The 21,941-nt window shown below is 38.1% G+C and overlaps 2 pseudogenes; both read left to right on the forward strand.

Annotated features, from left to right (window-relative positions):
- Window positions 1–6,478: 6,478 nt before the first annotated feature.
- Window positions 6,479–6,597, forward strand: LOC112473143 (annotated as a pseudogene).
- An 8,589-nt stretch (window positions 6,598–15,186) lies between these two features.
- Window positions 15,187–15,305, forward strand: LOC112473181 (annotated as a pseudogene).
- Window positions 15,306–21,941: the final 6,636 nt, after the last annotated feature.

Consider the following 21,941-nt stretch of genomic DNA (forward strand, 5'->3'; position numbering starts at 1 on the left):
TAAGGCCCATCTGTCTCCATATCTCAGTGCATGATACTCACTTCTGCATATTATGTTCTTACAGCAGGTTTGAGACAGATATCAGTCTCTGCCCTCTTCCGTAATTCTGTTAGTCTCCATCCAAAATTTTGCCCTAAAGTCTCAGGGAGGACACAGGTCTCACTTTGGCCCCACCCTCACCTCAGGATCCAGGCTATCTAGGGTGGCCAGACCTCCCCTGCCCTGCCAGGAGAGGGAGCATTAAACAGTTTACAGAAGAAGCTTACCTGAATCACTCTCCCTCAACTCCCCGAGGGAGGTCAGATTGTGTAACCAAACTACTGCAATGATAGACAGCAGCCCCATCTCCACAAAGAAATAACAATTTCCAAGTAGAGAGCGTCAGTCTTGCCTACTTGCCATGATTGTGTCATCACCAGGGCTCTTTAGTTCTCTCTCAGCACCTTTCTGCCTCGATCAGCTAGCTCAAGTTCCATCAAGAAGTATTCTCAGTATGTATGGCCTGAGACCATAATTTTAGAAGACAGCATGCATGAGTGTCTATACGTGTGGTGTGTGTACGTCTATTTGTCTCTGTGTGTATGTATGTTGTATAGATGTATGCAGGTGTGCTTGTATCTTGTATGCATCTGTAGTATGTTGTGTGTGTCTGTATGTATGATATGTGTATATGTGCGTCTGTGCTTGTGTACGCATCCAGCTTCACCAGCCTCGGATTCATACAGTTTCCCTCCACAAGAACACCTAAAATATAATAGATTCTTAATTTTGATAAGTGTACCATAGTTATGTAAGATATTGTCATTAGGTGAAGCTGGATAAAGGAAAGGGTATACAGGGCACACAGTAACTCATCTATAAATCTAAAACATTTCAAAATTTTTTTTTTTAAAGCTATGGCAATGAATTCAATCTCCCCCTCTTCTAAAACTTCCCAGGGGTATTTAACTTTTGTCTAAAGTACCGTCCTAGTTGTGATTTCCTTACCAGTGGATGTGGAGTCAGGCCTGATGCCTACACTACTACAGCCTAGATGGACAATTCTTTAACTTGCCAAATTGGCAGTTCGGTTTGCTAAACCTACAGTGTGATCACCAACGATCCAGATCCCCTTCCAGACTTGTATACTAAAACATTTTAAAGAGGATAAAAATAAAAGAGAATTCTTAGAAAAAGACAAAGGAAAAAGCAAAAATTAAAGGGTGGGCAGCTAATTTAGGGTAGAACTGCATTTTCAAGGGACCATTTTAAGGGAGGAGATAAGTCTTCTGCCTAACTTTGTTCAGATCTAGGCTTGGCTAAGGGATGGGCCCAGAGGAGAAGGAGCAGAAAGCTGCCTCCTTATGAACTTGGGCCCTCAGTATTCAAACCCACCATAGACCTGTATGTGTTGCCGTGGGTTTGACATTTCATAGATGGATATCTTAGGTTTAAACATTCTTCCCCACTACCCTGACACAGCATGCATGAGTGTCACTGCAAGTCAATTAAGACTTCTTTGGAGAAGAGTGCATCTGCCCTGCCCTGCCAGGCTGGAAACAAAGGGCTTGGCTCCTTGAGGGGAATGTGGTCCATCCTCTCTCTCAGCTCGCTAAGTAACCTGTTGACAACTTATAATTACCAGAATTGTGTGCTACACAATGAATGTTCTTGGGGATTTTAATGATCGAAGTGAATGAACATGCTTCAACATTTGGAAACGTGTTAGAGAAAAATAATGACTTTAAAGTGTTTCACAAATTGTTGCTAGGAGACCACATCAAGATGAGCCTTTTTACGTACAACCTGAAGTTCAACTGGCAGGAAATTCTCCCATTCAAAACATAGATAAGAAAACAGAACAATTCAGAAAAGAAGAACAGAAATCTACTGGCTGTTAGAGAAAATCTTTCACCTGAAACAAAATGGAGAACAAGATGCAAAACAATGTTGATAGCATCTCAGTTCTTTCTAGCTATTTAATCTTGAGTAATTATTTTAATGTCTTTTATTCTCAGTTTTATCATCTGAAAAATGGTGCTATCAATAGCTCAGTCACATGAATATACTCAGCACATGAATATACTCAGCTACTTTTTTGTATGTTTTTATAAACTTAATTATTTATACTCACTTGTTCCAAAAGGTTTTGCGGTGTCATACAGAAGTATTTCCTTTCTGTTCCCCATAAAGCAGCCCCTTGTGCAAGGAATTGGGTACAGAAGGCTTATTTGGGAAGTAATACCAGGAAGTTCAAGTGAGATGGTAAAGAAAGACAGGAAGGGAAAACAGTCAATAAAAATTGCATCAATGAGCATGAAAATCCACTACGGATCAGTCCTGCTGGGAACCCTCCGAAGGACCATGTAGAACACATCTCAGAATCCTCTGCTGAGAGATAAGGAAGCTCAGGTATTTACCCACTGACTCTCACCTCTCAGTGATTAAAGGTTGCCCCCGGGAGCCTTAAATAACCAGCATCTCCACAATGCCCTGATCCGTCTGGTAATTTCTGGTGAAACAGGAGAAAACTCTTAGGAAGAGAGGCCAGGAATTATAGCCATGTGAGGAGGGAGCCTAACAGTGTGCCTAAGAATTATCTTACTCCAGCTGCATATGAACTCAGAGGCGGACCCAAGGGATATGAGGTGGGGCACCAACAGAATCTGCTACACTTAGGGTTCAACAAGGTAAAATTAGTTGGTGAAGAAATTGATGCCAGATACTCTGTAAATGTTGCTGAATCTAACGAAAGGTTATTTTGTCGAAAGCCTGGCTGTGATGACTGATAACATTTTTTTCCCTTTTTTTCCAATTAACAAAATAGCCTTGGACAAGGGTTCCATGTTAGTGTGAGCAAGAAATGGTTAAGCAAATTAACAAAATAGCCTTGGACACGGGTTCCATGTTAATGTGAGCAAATGGTTAAGCAAATCCTTTATATATAGCAGTCCCTTGTTGATCATGGGCTAAAGGATCTGGAACATTCTTATAGGATTCAACTATGGCTAGACTTCAGGTTTCAAGCATTAAATTTGAACTCTGGGCACCAAATTGTATTTGGAAATTATATTCCCATTCTGCTTGTGGGAAGGAAATAATTCAGCTAATTTTCTGTCTAGTAGTCTCTCCTCTGCCTGATAGCCATTTGCCTTCTAAATCACTAAAAAGTTAGGCAGAGTTCATACTTAGCACTCCTCATATGGAATAGCAAAACAATTCAGTGTTATCCTCTGAAGTTTTCTCAGCATGTCTGTTGCCCATTCTCCCCATTCCCCCTGAGAACAGCTTTAGCAGCACCACAATGTCCCTAAAGGAATAAAAAGCCATGCTGATGGCATAGACAAGAAGCAAGGGAATGAGGCAAGGCTACAGCCAAGGAGGAGACAGAAAAATTGGCAACTCCTCCCCTCAGATCCCCAACATCCAGCTACCCTTCAAAGAATCAGAAAGATGAGATATGAAAAAGAAAGAAGGAAGGAAGTCAAGGAGAGAAAAATCAGGAGAGAGAAATCAGACCACCATTATATGCCTCCTGATGGAAGAACACAACGCCACTTATGAAGTAGTCTGGATGAAAAGTTGAACCCAAGTTTGACCAAGACTCTAATTTTATCTACCAATGTGCAAGATATGCAGAAAATAGAATAACATGTTAAATGCCACCATGGGATGAATGAAAAATCCAGACTATGGGAAACTCTACAGAATAAACAAACATGTTTCTTTAACAAATAAAGAGAAACCTATAGAATAAAAGAGACCTAAAAGATATATTAACTAATTGCAATGTGTGGATCTTACTTAAATAATAAGGATAATTCCAATTTTCATTCGAACAATTTAAAAAATTATAAGTTTATGAGAAAGAAAATTTGAATACTGACTGAATATTATATTATGAATAATATTATGATATTGTTAATTATGTGGACCATGTACTAATGGTATTATTTTAAGATAAAAGTGTCAGTATCTTTTAAAGATACATAAATAAATATTAGTGGTGAAATTATATAATTTCTGGAATATTCTTTAAAAGGAAAACAGACTGGCTTGGTCATGAGTTCGTGATGGACACCTAGGGCTCTTAAACTATTTTGTCTACTTTTTTGTATGTTTGAGATTTCCACAATAAAGAGGTAAAAATACAAAACGAAATAACAACAAAACCCGTTTGAGAAGCACACTACCTTTAGGACATGACCAAGAGGCATATGAAGTAGAATGAGCGGAGGTGTTTTTTTTTTTTTTTTTAGGAAGTATATTTTTGATCCGAGGATGTATTCTACTTGTGAGGAAGATTTGGTTTCCAGATCCAAAAAGGATCAAGGTGAGGTCAGAGTGGAAGGAGCAAGATGCAACCAGATTGACACTTGATATTAGGAACCCAGCCTCCTTTCATGTGGCCCGTAATAATCCAGTCCATAACATCTGTGGCTGATTCCAGAATCCACAATTTTCACCCTTTTACCAACAGGCTAAGTTGCTTACCACTGAAGGGACACTGGCCCGGGTAAAATCACCAGTACATTCAATAACTTTATAAGTTGTTGATTTTCATTGTCTAATCATCCTCTGATTTGTGGCTGCCCAAACCCTGGGCACCATATTCATTTCTCCAAGCCCACTGGTACCCTCAGCCAGTAATGTCACTGTGTAATAGAGTAACTCTCCTTTTCCTTGCCTCCACCCAGTGCTCTTCTATCACAATGTGTGTGTGTCGGGGGGGTGGGGGGAAGACGTAGGACAGTATGTATGCGTGTGTGAGTGTATGTGTGTGTATGAGAGAGAGAGAGAGAGAGAGAGAGAGAGCCCGCGTCACACTGGCTTAAGCCAAAAAAAAGGTAATGTAGTGTTTAGCTTCAGTCCAGATGCTAATCTCAATCCCTTCGCCAATTTCCACAAAATAATCATGCATACTAAACATCTCATTCATTTAATATATTTGTTACCAAAGATTTGTGCATCGCCACAAAGGGGTACATTGTGCAGCAGATACTTCTCTGGTGTTGCATTTTGGTTGTACTCTCTTCTCCCCACCTCCCTGCCCTCCTCCTTCTCTGCCCTCTCTTAGGAACAATACCATTCCTCTCCCTGTCTCATACCAAGTAGTTTAGCAGACACTTTTTCTTGATGGAGAAGGCCCTTGGGACTTCACCTTCCACTCCAAATGTCATTTCAAAGTATTTCTTCTAATCAAATAGAGAGCTGTCTCTAAGAGAGTTCTGGTGACCAACATTTTCTTCACCTCATTGCTGTAGGTCCTCACAGGTTTGCCATTTGTCTATAGATAAAGCTGTACCTCAGACCCAAACTAGAAAAAGTTGATGATTAATAGAGCAGAGGGCTTACTCACAGGAGAGCATCCCTTGGCTAAAGAACCTGTCAATTCATCCCACTGAGTCACCACACTGCCCAGAACAGCACGTAGCACACATAACGGCTATTTGATACTCTTTGTGCAATACAGAATAGTTTGAGTGATTAACCGGCATCTCTTAAGAGGCAGGGAAAGATGATATGCATCACTTGGAGAAAGGCAGGGCCTAGGAGGGCCTAGGAGATCCAAAGGACAGGCAAGATGCAGTGAGGGGAGTCATTTACATTTCCTCCCTTGGATGAGGTGGTTTCCTATACCTAGGAAATGTGTCCATATCACTTAATGACTTCTATAATACATATTTCTTTTATATCTTTGTTTTTATTTCATTATGTAGATTATAACTACACATATTTTTGTTTTTTATTTCTTTTGGGAGTGGGGGGAAATATAAGCCTGTGGCAGCTATTTTAAGAGAAATCAAGATATTCTAAACTGACCCAAGCTACTTCGACCCCTCAACTGCCAGGCGCTTTGAATAGGCATCAGTTGCTTTTGGTGCTTACATGTGGGTGGCAGCATATGTCCTCTACGTTGCAACCTCTCCACCAAATGAGGTCATAGACCAAATTCTGCCAAAGCTACAAATGTTTACTAGTCAGCGGGTATAAGAACAATCCTATAATCATTTCTTGAGGCCTTTGGGACTCATTCTCTGCCTTAGGCACTACAAGTAACAAAAGCATAACAGTTCTTAAATGGACACAAGATGATGACAGGGCCAGTCAGCCTTTTGTAGGGTCAAGTCACAGTCTTCATGAAGGAGAGATACATAGGACAAAGGGAACACTAGACTCCCATCACTGTACAAAAAGTCTGACTACTGAACTTCTGGTACCATATACTCATCCACACAAGAGCAGTGGGGCTTCTATCTTTCTAACCAACCATATGTCTTGGACCATCACTTATTTTACCTATTCAAAATTATTTCTAACGTTCCTTATATGAACTAAAATCTTAAAGTGAGATTTTGAGATATATATATTATATATCAAATATATATATATATATTAGAGTTCATATGTTATGTCATGTGTATGTTATGTCATGTGTAAAAAGTATTTGTAAAGTAAATGACCATGCAGGCAATGTCACATTAAAAAACTATTCCATGTCTACGGCCATGCCACCCTGAACAACCCCGATCCCGCCTGATCTTGGAAGCTAAGCAGTGTCGGGCCTGGTTAGTATTTGGATGGGAGACCACCTAGAAAGACCAGGTGCTGTAGGCATAAAAAATAAAAAACAAAAAATAAGGGATTATAAGCTGACAAGGTCCTTGCAATCTGTGAGGTCAACCAAGGGTTGCCTCGCCAATCAATCAATCAATCAATCAATAGCTGTTCCGTGATAAACAGGAGTTGCAGTTATTAGGATAAAGTAACAGGCTCCTTTTGGGAAGGGCGATAGCAGGAATTCAAGTGGGAGAACCTCAAGGAAAAGGGGAAGATGCACAGGTGGGGCTGAAGTCTGGCCGAAGGTCAGCCGACAAGCAGCATTTCCTCTGCTTAAATATCACATGACTTGTGTTTATTTTCATGTTAGAGGCTGTTTCATCCTCTCTGGACTTGAAAGAACTAATTTCAGCCCTCCTTTTATAACTCCCCTTTTTAGAAGGGGCAGTTTATTCTCCTTCTGTCAGCACAAATGTAAAAATTAGGAACACATCCGATTGCACCTGTAGTTACCCACTTGCAGCCATAATTAGCCATAAGCACTCTCCAAAAATGGCAAAAGCAGTTAAGCATGCCTGCAATTAAGTAATTGTGGGCATCATTAGTTGCATCGTTAGTCACATGAGTAACTTTTATGGTCGCCATGGCTACCTTCCGATACCAAATTACCCACCCAACAAGGGAGTTTTTGGCCTGAAAACTGACACGCCCCCTTCTCTGATGTAAAAATTGTAGTTTTTTTCCTAATTATTTCACACATATGAATAGGGAATGTTTGCAAATACAAACTATTTATATCAGACTAAAAAGAAATGGTCACCGGTCCTGTGTGTTAACTGTTCATCATTTTTTTTTTTTATTTCACATAAAACAAATCAAAGCTAGCTTTTTTTCCTTTTATTTTTCCTTTTGGGGAGAATAACTCATTTATGGTATCTAGGTGACAATATAATCTTTCATTTGTATATTCTGTCCAATAAAGTTTTATTTTATACCATAGTTATCATTTCCCAATTTGAATATCTGCTACAAATTTTCAATTGGAGAGTTTACTTCCTGTCTGAATTGAAATGATTAGATCTTTTTTTCCCCAGAGGGTTTTAAACTGAAAGGGAAATGGGCCCAGACCTAGGAAGACAGATTCTGCCTGGAGAATGATGATCTGTGAAAATGTCATTGAAAAATGTATCCTTAATGAATCACCAGCCTGAGAATAAAACATCATGTTCTTCAAAATCCCAAGAAATATGTATTCACATACTAAAGCAGAGTAGAATAGAGTGATGCATGTTTTAATCTATTTATATAATAATTTCAATATGCTTGATATAACAACAGATTAATCATCCTTCACTAAGTAGCATGTTTCAGATTTACCCATCCCAGAGGTGAGTAGCTAGGACTTACCACTTCCATTTAAGTGTTTAGAAAGTATGGACTAGATGACTGAATAGCTCATAGTCCGTGATCTGTCTATTGGCCTCATTTGCTATTTGAAGAGAGGAAAGATTCTGTCAGGTTTTCTGACCCTGGTGACTTTGGGTAAAGAAGGAAATCTGTCTCTAGAGCAGTGCTGTCCATCAGAACTTTCTGTGACAATGGAAATGTTCTATATCGGAGCTGTCCAATTTGGCTATCACTACCCACATCTGGCTAGTGTGTGTTTGGAATGGGACTAAATGGCTGAGGACCTGATTTTAAATCGTATTTAATTTTAATTAATTTAAATTTAAGTAGGTATTTGAGACTAGCAGCTACCATATTATATAGTGCAGCTCTAAAGTGTATGGCTACAGCCAGAAAGGGAGGTCAACAGTGGCTCCAAATATGATAAAAAATGTGATAAATGGACAGCAAAGTATTTGAATCCAAAATCCTAGGCAATGGTTTTGGCTTTATCATCTCTTAGCTGTACAATCTTGGATAAAACACTTGTTTCTTAGCCCGTTACATTTTAAAGGTATTGTGCTGATGGAAGGGTGGAGACTAGAGAAGAATCAGGGAAGATCACAGTGAATCTATTGTCTTCCTATTGCCTGGGTATCTATGGTCTATACGATAGAAGACTGTTCAGGAGAAAACACCGAAAGAGAAGTGAGATGGGAAATGTTCTTCCACAAATTAGGACCCCTTGACTATGAGTGGCAGAAAAACCAACCTCAATTTGCCTTAATCAAAAAAAGAATACAGATACTATAGGTTCATATCTTCACCCTTAGATCTAGTGCTGGCTTCAGGCAAGTGGATCCAGGCTTTAATTGTATTTGGTTTCCTCCAATCTTTTGGGTCTCAGTTCTGCCATGCTGGTTTCAGCCTTGGGCTCTATGTGGTAGCAATAGGGAGCAGCAGGCCAAGTCCCTATAAACTCTCAAATCTATCTTCAGGGTAAAGAGGAAGAATCTGACACATATGTCATATAAAGATCCTTCATTATGGCTCATTGACTCTGGAACAACTACATAACCATGTGTGAAGTTGAGAACTCTCGCGGAGCCTGGGGTCGGCCCAGCCTTGCCCAAGCCACAGCAGCTGAAAATGGAGGAGGAGAGTTTCCCAGAGGTAAAGCAGAGTACTTCTAGGAGGAGGGTGAGTTGATGCACTGAGGCAGAAGACAACAGATGTCCTCTAGAGCCCGGCTTTCAAGACTCTGAAAGAGATAGCTCTGATCCCTTGAGTAATCACAGCATCGATGAATCCAATACAGTTAAATTCAACTCCTTTCAACAAACACACCCTAATACTACCTGTAAGCCTTCTGTTTCGAAGCAGGTACATGTGGTAGCCACAAAAAGTTACCTTATTTTGGAGATTTATCTGGCCTTCCACCTTCGCACGTGATATTGCTTATAAACAGATCAGATTTAGTATTTTCTACCAACTGGATTCTAGGACTTTGTATCCATTAGGGGTTGTGCTAAGAATGGACAATGGTTCTTCAGAGATTCAATTTCCACTTGATTGAATGACTCGAGTGGCAGAGATCTCAAAGGTCATTCATTCATGCTGATAATACTGCTTGAAAACCCAAAGCACATTCTGCCAGTTTGCTTTCTTACTCTCTACTACTCTAGGGGGAAAAGAAAGAATCTGGCAGTAGAGTAGCTGTTATTTGTTTATTCATTCAACAACAATTATGACACTACTATATGCCAGGAATGGGGGTTGGTGCTGAAAGAGCCATCAAGAGAATCAGATACTATATGAGTGCTGTGGGTAGAAAAAGTATTGGGCTTCAAATCAGAAGACACGAGTTCAAGTTCCAACTTTGACAGTAATTATCACTCTGTTTTGGAGACAAAGGCCTTATTTAGAAGATTTTGAAAAATCCCTTGAGCTAGAAAACTCTTTGATTCCATGAAAGGTTAGATCTTCATTAGCATGACTAAGGCTTGCTGCCTGACCTTTGAGAACTAGGAGAAAAAACACTCCCCCACCCTCAGAATTCAGCACACATAACCTCTTCTGAGATTCAAGCAGAGAGGATCAAATTAAAGTAGGAGACGCAAAAGGAGCTTTTCATTAACTCTTAGAAATTGTTTTCTCCTTGGGACTAGCTTATTACAAAAGAATCCCCAGGAGCTGGGGCACACCCCTACTGGGGGGTGGGAAGGTTGGTCATTCGTTGAGGGGTGGTTCAGAGAAAGAAGGGTCTTGCACAATGAACAGTAATTCACCAGCTGAGGTGGCGGGTAAGGGGCATGCGGAAGAAAATTCCAGGGCTTTGATGGGCTGGGGCAAGGCAGAACTGGAGCTGGGAGGATGACTACAGCAGTGGGCATCATTTGCTCCTCTGATGCCCCACAGTTATCCATATCTTCCCCAGGTTGGCTTTGCATATCTGCACTCTCAAGTTCTCTGAGTTCCAGAACCCTGTATCCAATGCTTGTCTAAAATCTCTCTGAAACCACCCTGTAAGCAAACTAGAACAAGAGTTATTTAGTCACCAGGGTTCTTGGCCTGCCACACCTTGTATAGAAGAGCCTCATCTATATGTGGGACCTGGGTGGAGGAAGGGGGCCCCTGACCTCTCTCTCACCAGTCACCAGAGCTGGAGGATGAGAAATGCTGGTGGCTTGTGTGTGTGTTGGGGAGGTGGGGGGAAAGCGGGGAGGGGTTGTCAGAATGAGTCATCCCAAGATTTGCCTCAGTGGTAGTAAACATCTGCTCTTGTTAGCATCCTGCAATGACCCCTAAGGTATTACCTCATCCCTAGCTCAAGATGTCTTCTATACCTCAAACTCCCTTTCCATCTCTGACTCTCTCATGTATGTGGGGTTCCCACGTGCACAAGGTTAAATTTGATTTTCTTTTGTCAATCTTTTTTCCTGATGATTTGATTATTTGGTCAGCCAAATGAACCAGAGGAGGGAAAGGGGAATTTTTCTTCTTCTCCATACCTGTTCCTTCATAACTCCTTGACTAGGAGCTGAGAAGAGAAGGAGCTCTATTTTCTTTGCTATACCTTCCAAGACCAGAGCTTCTGTCATCAAGCTGAGATGGGATGCTGTGAGAGAGCAGGATGTGTCACAGACTCTTGCTGTTCTTATCAAGATTGAATATATTTTCTTAATAAAGATTTCTTCATTTGCCATATGCCCTTAGGACAACTTCCAGAGACTTCGACGGTTGGGATTGTCAACAAAAATTCTCAAAAAGTGAGAAAAAAGAAAAAACTTTTATTCAGATGGAATGAACAGTTTGCAAACTGGGAAAACACAAAACTGAAAGTGCAATCCACCAAGACAAAAAGGAGGCCTCTTTTTGTAGAGAAAGTGCCCATCGAAGTTCCCAATTGGTCCAATTTTATGTAAATGAGGTTTTCGAATTTGTACAGTTCTGATTGGTCAATATCATGCATTCTGATTAGTCATTGTAGAGCAATTCTGATTGGTCGGTATAGATGGAAATGAAGATATATTGTGCAATTCTGATTGGTCGGGGTAGGTCTCAGTCCAATGGTTGAAAGGTGAAATCCAGGCTTCCCTGAAATGTTTGACTCAGATGGCATAAATAAGCAGGGCATAGTGCAGGAAGCCAACAGTTCAATCTGAAGTTCTTCCTAGTATACAGAGTATATGAGGAACCCCTGTCAGCAAATGGCTGCTAGACACTTATTATTTATAAAATTTGGGGCCTCAGTTGTCCATGGGTAGTCCATCTCAGCAGATAACTTCCTTCTTGGGGTTCACATCAAATGAATCTTTCTTCTCAGGGTCCACATGGTGTCTGTGTACATATACATGTACATATTCACTAGTTAGGGCTGTTTCTCTGTGGAGTGGGTCCACAGAGCTCTTCCTATCACTGTTCTAGAAGTAGAACTCCTGTGGATTTTAAAGAGGGATTTTAAACATATCAAAAGATTCTTCTGGCTATTGGGTGGAGAGTGCATCAAAGGAAAATCAGAGTGTAAGCAGGGGATACATGGAGTTAGGCGATAAATAGAGTTGCCCAAATGAGACATGAAGGTGACTGAAGTGGTGGTGTGGAGATGGTGAAGTGGACAGGGACCACATGTATCTTTGGTTCATTATTGCAATCTCAGCACCTAGCACATTACTAGATACTCAATTAATATTTGCTGAATGAAAGAATGAGTGATGACTGCCAACTTTCAGCTTTGGTATTAAATTTACACGTTTTCAAGCTTCTCGTCATTGACTTCTCTTTTATTCTCATTCTGGAATATGGTAAGACTTGTGAAAAGGAATGAAAAGTTATAGTAAGAATTCTGGTATATCAAGAAGCCTTCGTATGTACTCAGACAGGTCATCTCTTCTGAGGCAGGAAAGCTTCACAGAAGACATTCGATCAGGGCCTTGAAGGGTAATGCTGGTAATGCTATGGAGGAAAGGGGGAGAGGCATCTGACTCTGCTGACTATGTTTAATTTTTAGAGGAAAGAAAAATTTTAATTAGCAGAAACCTGTGGAATGTTGGCTGCACTTATAATCCTAATAAATTTATCTTTGTCCTTTCCTCGGTGCCCTTAAATGTAAATTAAGGAGGTGAGTGATATGATCTGTACAGATCCAGCCAGCTCTAACATTCTAAGAGTCTGTGCACCCATGAATGGAAATCTGCCAGGAATAAATTATGAAAGGAACAAAATGCTCTTCCTACCAGATGCCAAACTCGAACTAGGACCATTGCATTTATTTGGAATATATATTGTTTCTCCGTTACCCTTGAACTTCACACATATGGAAGTATAGTTTAGAACAGGGAAAATATGGTTTTATTGAACAAATATTCATTATTTTTGTCACTAGCGGAGATTTTGAAAACTCAGCAACATCTAAATAAATAAACACTAGCAAAATCTGCTTCCCTTTTCCTGTACTTGCTTGATTTCTAATAATAATTTCTATTTTCAGTTGCATTTTAAACATATTTTGGAAGTCAATGGATGCTTTGAAAATCTTATGAAATATATGGAACACAACACAGCAAAATATACATATGCTCAAAGTAATGCATGCAACTTAAGGATGTTCCCTAAACCTTAAGGGCTCAGGGTTCCAGAGTAAGTTTCTATTGTGATTTATAATGTACAAAGGGCATTTTTAAAATCTTGTTTAACACTTACAATTCTGAGTGAAGCAATATTAGCCTCATCTTACATATGAAGAAATTGGACCTCAGATTACTAATCTTTTTCTAGGAAAGTAAAGGTTGCTTACCTATACCCTATACTCCAGAGTTACTGGTCTCCCAAGGCAAGGAGGAGGGCAGTCAAAGCCAAATCCTGCCCAAGATTGATTTCCTAAGGAGAGACTCCTTTATCCCAAAGAAGTTGAGGCACCAAAGAGTTAAACCTCTCCCCCACTTCAGTGGCTGCAAGAAAGCTGCCTAGTTGCTGAACCTCAGGTTGGGGAGGGAAAGATTGAAAAGTTGCAACAAGTTACATTTGCAAAATCTACATTCACATCATTGAATATAGTTGGTCCAAAAAGTTGCAACTTCTGAATTTATTTTAAAATGGTCACATATTGGCAATGCCTTTGAGCACCTGGCAGAATCAAATGTATATCTTCTTGAGCAAAATACCTTTATCCTATGTATGATTTTTCAAATATACGAGCAGTACATGATCAAAAATAATCAAGCACACAAGCAAGGCCCCATGAGAAAGAATCTTTAAAAATAATAAAACAGGAGAGAAAAAAATGGCGTAGATGATAAAGGCTCTGTTCGTCCCTCTAGCGACCAAATCAAAGTTGTGACAGAAACAAAGAGCAAACAGAAAGGAAAATAGCCTGGGATCTAGATGAACAAGCCCTACAACTAGAGAGAGAAACAAGAAAGCATTGTGCAGCGGGAAGAGGCAGGATGGGGCAAGGATGCTCTAGGCTGCCTGGTCCCGAGCAGCTGAGTGGGATGGAGGCTGCAGCAGCGACAGCGGCATTTGCAGATGCATTTTAAAGGGGCCATGTCACAAGTGGACTTTCGCAATGATGGACCTGCTCATTCTGAGCACCAGCACCAAGTCAGCTGTGCAAGGGAAACCAGGGACTTACAGATGTACACTGAGTTGTCGGAGTGGGGCTCTGTACAAAAGTGCCAGCGGTATCCATTGTTCCCCTGTTGAGCCCTCCCCGCACCAGTGTGTGGACTCAATACCGCCATAGCTGACACATCATCAAACTGGATAACAGAGGTCATTCTGCCCAGAGGATTCCCTGAAACTCCACCTCCTGCAACTCAAGGCCTCACCCAAGGCACATCCAGTTGTGTTCTTGGCACGTCAGGTGCCCCTTTCTGAGCAGTGCCTAGACTTGCACTGGTGGCAGCTAACCATGATTTCTAGCGTGGCCTCTTGAGGCAATTATAAGTACAGCATCTGCGGACTGCTTGCCAAATCTTAACAGGTGGCCCTGGAAGGGGACAGGCAAGGGCTAAACGTGGCCTGCAACTGAACCTCTCTCAGGACCTACTACACAAAGCCACACTCACAAGACTGGGAGACTTAAGAGCTTTGCTTAGTACATAGAAATAGACACAGAAAGGCAGGCAAAATGGGAAAACAAAGAAGCAGAAACCATATGCGAGAACAGAACAGAGATCCAGATATAATGGAGTCAAGTAATCTAACAGATACAGAGTTCAAAACACTGGTCATTAAGATGCTCAATGAATTTAGAGGAAATGTAGATGAATTCAGTGAGAACTTTAACAAAGAGATAAAAAACATAAAAATGGAAATGGAATTTATAAAAGTGAACCAGTCATAAATGAAGAACACATGATCTGAGATGAAAAGTATATTAAATGGAGTAAATAGAGTGAATAAAGAAGAGGATAGAATAACCTATACAGAGGATGGGGAAGCCAAACACACATAATCAGAATGGCAAGAAAAAAGAAGTCAGGACTATGATAATAATTTAAGGAACATATGGGATATTATTAAATGTAAAAATATCCATGTCATTGGGGTACCAGAAGGAAAACAAGACATTGAAGAGCTATTTGAAGAAATAATGATGGAAAATTTCCCTAACCTGGTGAAGGAAATAAACATAAAACTCCAGGAAGTTCAGAGAGTCCCCAAAACCAGGAACCCAAAGAGGCCCGCACCAAGACACATCATAATTAAAATGCCAAATGTTAAATACAAAGAGAGAATCTTAAAAGCAGCAAGAGAGTCTGAAGCCATGCCACCCTGAACAATTCCAGTCTCATCTGATCTCGGAAGCTAAGCAGGGTCGGGCCTAGTTAGTACTTTGATGGGAGGCCACCTAGGAAGACCAGGTGCTGTTGGCATAAAAAATAAAAAATAAGGGATTGTAAACTGACAAGGTCTTTGCAATCTGTGAAGTCAACCAAGGGTTGCTTCACCTAAAAAAAAAAATAAAAAGCAACGAGAGAAAAGCAGTTAGTTACCTACAAGGGAGCACCCATAAGACTGGCAGCTGATTTCTGAAAAGAAACCATGCAGGAAAGACAGGCTTGGCACAAAATATTCGACATGATGAAAAACGAGGATCTACAACCAAGAATATTTTATCAAGCAAAGCTATCATTTAGAGTTGAAGGACAGAGAAAGAGCTTCCCAGACAAAAATAAGCTAAGGGAATTTATCACCACCAAGCCAGTATTACAGGAAATGTTGGAGGGACTTCTTTAAGAAGAAAACACATATATCAAAAACAAGAATAAAGAATGGTAATAACTACACTCATGTCAACAAGTACCTCAAATGAAAAAGAATTAAGTGCTCCAACCAAAGGGTAAAGTGGCTGAATGGATAAGAAAACAAGACCCCTACATATGCTGCCTACAAGAGACTCACTTCAGATTAGAAGACACACACAGACTAAAAAGAAGGGGATGGAAAAAGATATTGCCTTGATGGACCTAGAGAGTATTACGCTGAATAAAATGGTCGGATAGAGAAAGACAAATATCACATGATTTCGCATACATGTGGAATCTAAAGAACAAAATAGACAACAACAACAAAAGCAGACATAAATTCATAGATACAGAGAATATTTTCAGGGCTACTAGATAGGAGTGGGGTTAGGGAGTACAAAAAAAGGCAAAGGGATTAAGAGGTACAATTGGATAGTTGTAGAATAGACTTGGAGATGTAGAGGAGATGCATGAGGAAGATGGTTAATAATATAATAAATACGTAAGGGGGAAGAAGGGTACTAGATTTAGTGGGGTGATCATTCTGTGAGTTATGTGGATCTCTGATCGCTATGCTATACAACTGAAACTGGTATATTATTGTATGCTAACTATAACTGAAAAAAAAACTCATTGAATTGTACAATGTAAATACAAGCAACTAATTGTCTATTATATTTCAGTAAAGGTGAGGGGAAGAAAAACAAACAAAAATAATATTAAAACAAATAACATCAACAGACTTTCACATATTTCTGATGTCAGAATTATAGGACCCAAGCTATAAAACAATTATGCCTACTATGTTGTCATTGTTGTTTTAATAGCTGGGGAAGGGGCATATTAAAAAAAATTCCTAGAGAAAGTAACCTAACATGTTTGAAAAAGAAACAAAAAGAATGTCTATAAATAAAAATTATAATAAATACAATTAAGCAGTCAGCAACAAATTAAATATAATTAAGTACAGAATAAATAAACTAAAAATAGATCAGAAGAAATTACCCAGAATGTCACATGAGAGATAAATATATAGAAAATATGAGCATTAAAAATACATGGAAGATAGAATGAGGAAGTCTGATATACATTCCATTGAAGCTCCAAAAGGAGGAAACAATAATTTTATGTCTTTTGTATCTCCTTAATTTTTTATTATAAAATTATTTAAACATACATGAAAGAAAAAAAGTAGAGAATATAGTACTATAAACCCCACATACCCATCACCAGTTTCCATGAATATCAAGATTTTGCACATGTTTTCATTTTCTCTCTTTCTGTTTATGTCTTTGTTGGTGTATTTTAAAGCAATTCCCAGAGTTTATACTGTTTTGCCCAAGAGGCAATATTTGAATACTAAGTGGCTGAGAATTTTCCAAAACCAATGAAAAAATATCATCCACACAGATTCAAAAATTTCAACCATTCCCAAGTGGGATAAACAAAAAGAAATCCACATCTGGATACTTCCTGCAGAAACCACAGAATATCAAGACAAAGACAAAATCTGAAAAGCAACCAGGAGATTGCATAACTTGCTCAAGGCCATGTAGCTAGACAGTTAAGCCTCCTTTTGGGGTCATTTAGTTCTAACTTCAGCATCTTTCCTCAGTACTACATTAAGCCTCTACACTATAAGCCCTCTTTGCTCAGGTACCATTCAGAGTTGATCTACTTACATCCTTCTTCAACATTGGGATCAGAGGGATTAATAGCCAGTCCTTTACTCTTCTGTTTTTACTGAAGGATTAATTTTAGGCAAGGACTTTAGAGCTTGATGACTTTGTGTCTTCATTTACAGATGAAAAAAGTGAGTCCCTCATGAAGAGACACGCTGAAGAGCCCACAGCTAACATATCATTGCCTGGATATCCAGGAAGCTTATGCTTGTGATGAAAACTAGTAACCATGTCCAAAATTTCTGAAGAGAGCTGGTTACAGGAAGAAAATTTTAAAAGAGGGGAAAAATATTGCATCTGATTGGAGAAAGTTGGGCTGTGTTAAAGAAATATTTCTTTCTTTAATTTTCTAATGAGAGGAAAGGATTTGGATGTCCTTTAAAAAAAAAAAAAAAAAGCAGTTAGATAAGTAAATGAACTCCTTCTCCCTGGTAAGGTTAGGAGCAATCCAGGTATTGGTAGAATTAGAGCCACTAACATTTGAGGGTTAAAGGACACATGAAAGAAGACAATCAAGTGATATTTAATTCCAGCTTACTCCAGACATTCTTGGAAAGTGTGAGCTGTACAAAATATTTTAATCAAAGTGTGTATGTAATCAGGAGATAAGTAAATGAACTCCTTCTCCCTGGTAAGGTTAGGAGCAATCCAGGTATTGGTAGAATTAGAGCCACTAACATTTGAGGGTTAAAGGACACATGAAAGAAGACAATCAAGTGATATTTAATTCCAGCTTACTCCAGACATTCTTGGAAAGTGTGAGCTGTACAAAATATTTTAATCAAAGTGTGTATGTAATCAGGATTCAATGACTGATGAGCTGAAGATTCACCAAAAATTTACCAACATTAAAAAAGAAATTTTCAAATTTTTAGATTTCACATATCAGAAATTATACATTCTTGGTATAAAATTTTAGAAAATATTGAAAAATATATACAATAAAATAAAAATTACCTGTAATTCAGTAACTAAGAGTTAGCTATTGGTAATGTATTATTGTTTCCTCTTCCTCTTTCTTCCAAATACACAAATATATGTTTTTACAACTATCACTGTGATAAATATCTTCATTCATAAATCTTTGAAAACAATTGTTTATGTTCTTTGAATGTATTCCTAGAGGTGAGATTATAAAGATATAAAATAGCAGAGTTGTTAAAAGGTTGGGCTTTTAGTCAAACAGAGCTATATTTGAATACCAACTTTACCACTTATGAGCTCGGGCTTATAACCTTGGGCTACTTATATAACTTCTCTAGGTCTCAGCTATGGCCTCTGTGAAAAAAAAAAGTAAAAAATCAACCTACTTCATTGGTTCCTAGTAAAAATTAAAATAGTGGAATGACTGTGTACCTCCTGGGATACATATAGTAAGCGATTAATAAATGATTATTGTCTTTGGATAACACAACTACAGGGGCTTTGATTACCTTTTGTATATTTTTAAAAATACTTTTATATCTTTTTTAAATTAAAAAAGTATCTATTGCTATGATTATAAAAAATATCACTCTTTTTAAAAGATAATGATACTTCTTTATTGGGAAGTTAAGTCATATTTCCATGTCTTTGTTTTTCTTTCTCTCTGCAAATTAAAAGTAAGACCTTAGGAATCTCTTTGGTTTTAAGACATGTCGAGAAATAACAACAGATGTCACATGTTGAATGCTTACTGTGTGCCAGAAACCTTGCATTGGTATGCCAAGGGTGGGGCAGTAGGAGTGGCTAGCTCTGGTACAGCAATAGAGAGTGCACCGTCTGTGGAGAACTTTAAAAAACAATCAAGCCTGGTCCGCTTTTTATCATCACCATAATATTATCGCCAACAATTTTAATAATGTCAGTGATAAAATGCTCTTTCCTAAAACATCTTTGGTTGATCTACCTTCAAAGCTGTTGAGTTTTAATTATATGTATGTATATTATAGTATGTATATATAAACTTATAGGTATATAAGTTTATTACATAATATGCACATAAACTATTTACTACATAATACTTCAAATCAGCAAATGTTTATTACTTATCTCTTAATAAATATATTCTAAATGGAAGTTAATCCAGAGAACCCCTAGTTAAAGTCAGCCCTGACACATGTAGACACAGCTTCCTGGATTTGCTTCAAGAGTAAGTTCATAATAGCTAGAAATTGTTCAAGGTCACTTAGGGCATGGTTTGTGTCTCCAACCCCTGTGGTAGGACATATCACTACATTTAAACAGGAAATATAAATAAACTATGATAGCACAGTAGTTCTAAAGATTAAAAAACAAAATTGGATTACTGTAGTTCAATCACTCTACATGACAATTAGGTTTTTCTTTAATTTTTATTTTCCAACTAGAGTTAACATTCAATATTATTTTATATTAGTTTCAGGTGCATAGCATAGTGGTTAGACATTTATATAACCTACAAAGCAATCTCCCTGATTAGTCTAGTACTCACCTGACACTATACATAGTTATTACAATATTATTGACTAAATTCCCTATGCTATACTTCACATCCCCATGACTATTATGTAATTACCAATTTGTATTTCTTAATCTCTTCATCTTTTTCACACAGCCCTCCAACCCCCGACCCATCTGACAATCAATCACCAGTTCTTTCTCTGTATCTATGAGTCTGTTTCCATTTTGTTTATTTTGTTCTTTAGATTTCACATATAAGTGAAATCATATGGTATTTTTCTTTCTCTGTCTGACTTATTTCACTCAGCATAACACCATCTAGGTCCAACCATGTCATTGCAAGTGGTAAGATTTATTTCTTTTTCTTTTTTTCTTTCTCTTTCTTTCTTTCTTTCTTTCTTTCTTTCTTTCTTTCTTTTTCTTTCTTTCTTTCTTTCTTTCTTTCTTTCTTTCTTTCTTATAGATGACTGTCACTTGATTTTATTGGGATAGAAAAGGAAGGGGCTCTGTTAGCAATCTTCTGACTATCCTCTGACCTTTCTAAATCTAAGCCTTTCCAACAGAACCACATCTCTCTCTCTTTTCTTTCTTTCTTTTTTTCTTTCTTTTTTTTATGGCTGAGTGATAATCCATTGTATATATATACACCACGTCTTCTTTATCAACTCATCTTAGGTTGCTTCTATAGCTTGGCTATTATAAATAGTGCCACAGTGAATGTAGGGGGTTGCATATATCTTTTCAAATTAATTTTTGGTTTTCTTCAGATAAATACCCAGAAGTGAGATTGTTGGATCATAAGCTTCTATTTTTAATTTTTTGAGGAAATTCCAAACCATTTTTCCATAGTGGCTGTACCAATTTGTAATCTCATCAACAGTGCTCAAGGTTTCCCTTTCCTCTGCATTCTAGCCAACACTTGTTTTTTGATTTATTGATGATAGCCATTCTGACATGAGGTGATATCTTAATGTGATTTAACTTGCCTTTCTCTGATGTTTAGTGATGTTGAACACCTTTTCTCATGTCTTTTTGTTTGCTTTGAAGAAATGTCAATTCAGGTCCTCTGCCCATTTTTTAATTGGATTTTTTTTTTTTTTTGGTGTTGAGTGATATGAGTTTTTAAATTTTTGGATATTAACCCCTTACCAGATATGTCATTGGCAAATATCTTCTCTCATTCAGAAGGCTGTCTTTTCCTTTTCTTGATTCCTAACAATTCCTAACATTTTCTTCTGTTTCTCCTGCCTAAGGAGATATATCAGAAAAAATAACACTAAGCAATGTGAGAGAGTTTACTGTCTCTCACATTGCTTAGTATAGTTTGATATCAGTTAGTGCGATACCTCCAACTTTGTTCTTTCTTAAAGTTACAGTGGCTATTTAGGATCTTTTATGGTTCATGTAAATTTTAGGATTATTTATTCTAGCTCTGTGAAAAATGCCATTGGTATTTTGATAGGGATTGCATTGAATCTATAGATTGCTTTGGGTAGTACGGACATTTTAACAATATTAATTGTTCCTACCCATGAGCATGGTCTATGTTTTCATTTATTTACATCTTCTTCAATTTCTTTCTTCAATGACTTATAATTGTCCAAGTGTCCAAGTACAGGTCTTTTACCTTCTTGGTTAAACTTATTCCTAGGGGTTTTTTGTGTGTGTGTGATGCAATTTTAAATAAGATTGTTTTCTTAATTTCTCTTTCTGCTAGTTCATTATTGGTGTATAGAAATGCAACTGATTTCTGAATATTAATTTTGTATCCTGCTATTTTACTGAATTCATTTATTAGTTGTAACAGTTTTAGGGTGGTATCTTTAGGGTTCTCTACATATAGTATCATGTCATCTGTAAATAATGACAGTTTTACTTCTTCCTTTCCAATCTGGATATCTTTTATTTTCTTTGTCTGGTGGCTATGGCTAGGACATCCAATACTAAGTTGAATAAAAGTAGTGAAAGTGGACATCCTGTCTTGTTCCTGATCTTAAGGAAAACGCTTTTAGCTTTTACCTGCTGAGTATGATGTTAGCTGTGGGTTTGTCATATATGGCCTTTATTACGTTGAGGTACGTTCCTTCTATTCCCACTTCGTTGAGTGTTTTTATCATAAATGCATCTATTGATATGATCATATGATTTTTATCTTTCAATT

The sequence above is a fragment of the Pteropus alecto genome, unplaced genomic scaffold (genome assembly GCF_000325575.1).
Source record: "Pteropus alecto unplaced genomic scaffold, ASM32557v1 scaffold111, whole genome shotgun sequence".
In the NCBI taxonomy this organism is placed as follows: Eukaryota; Metazoa; Chordata; class Mammalia; order Chiroptera; family Pteropodidae; genus Pteropus; species Pteropus alecto.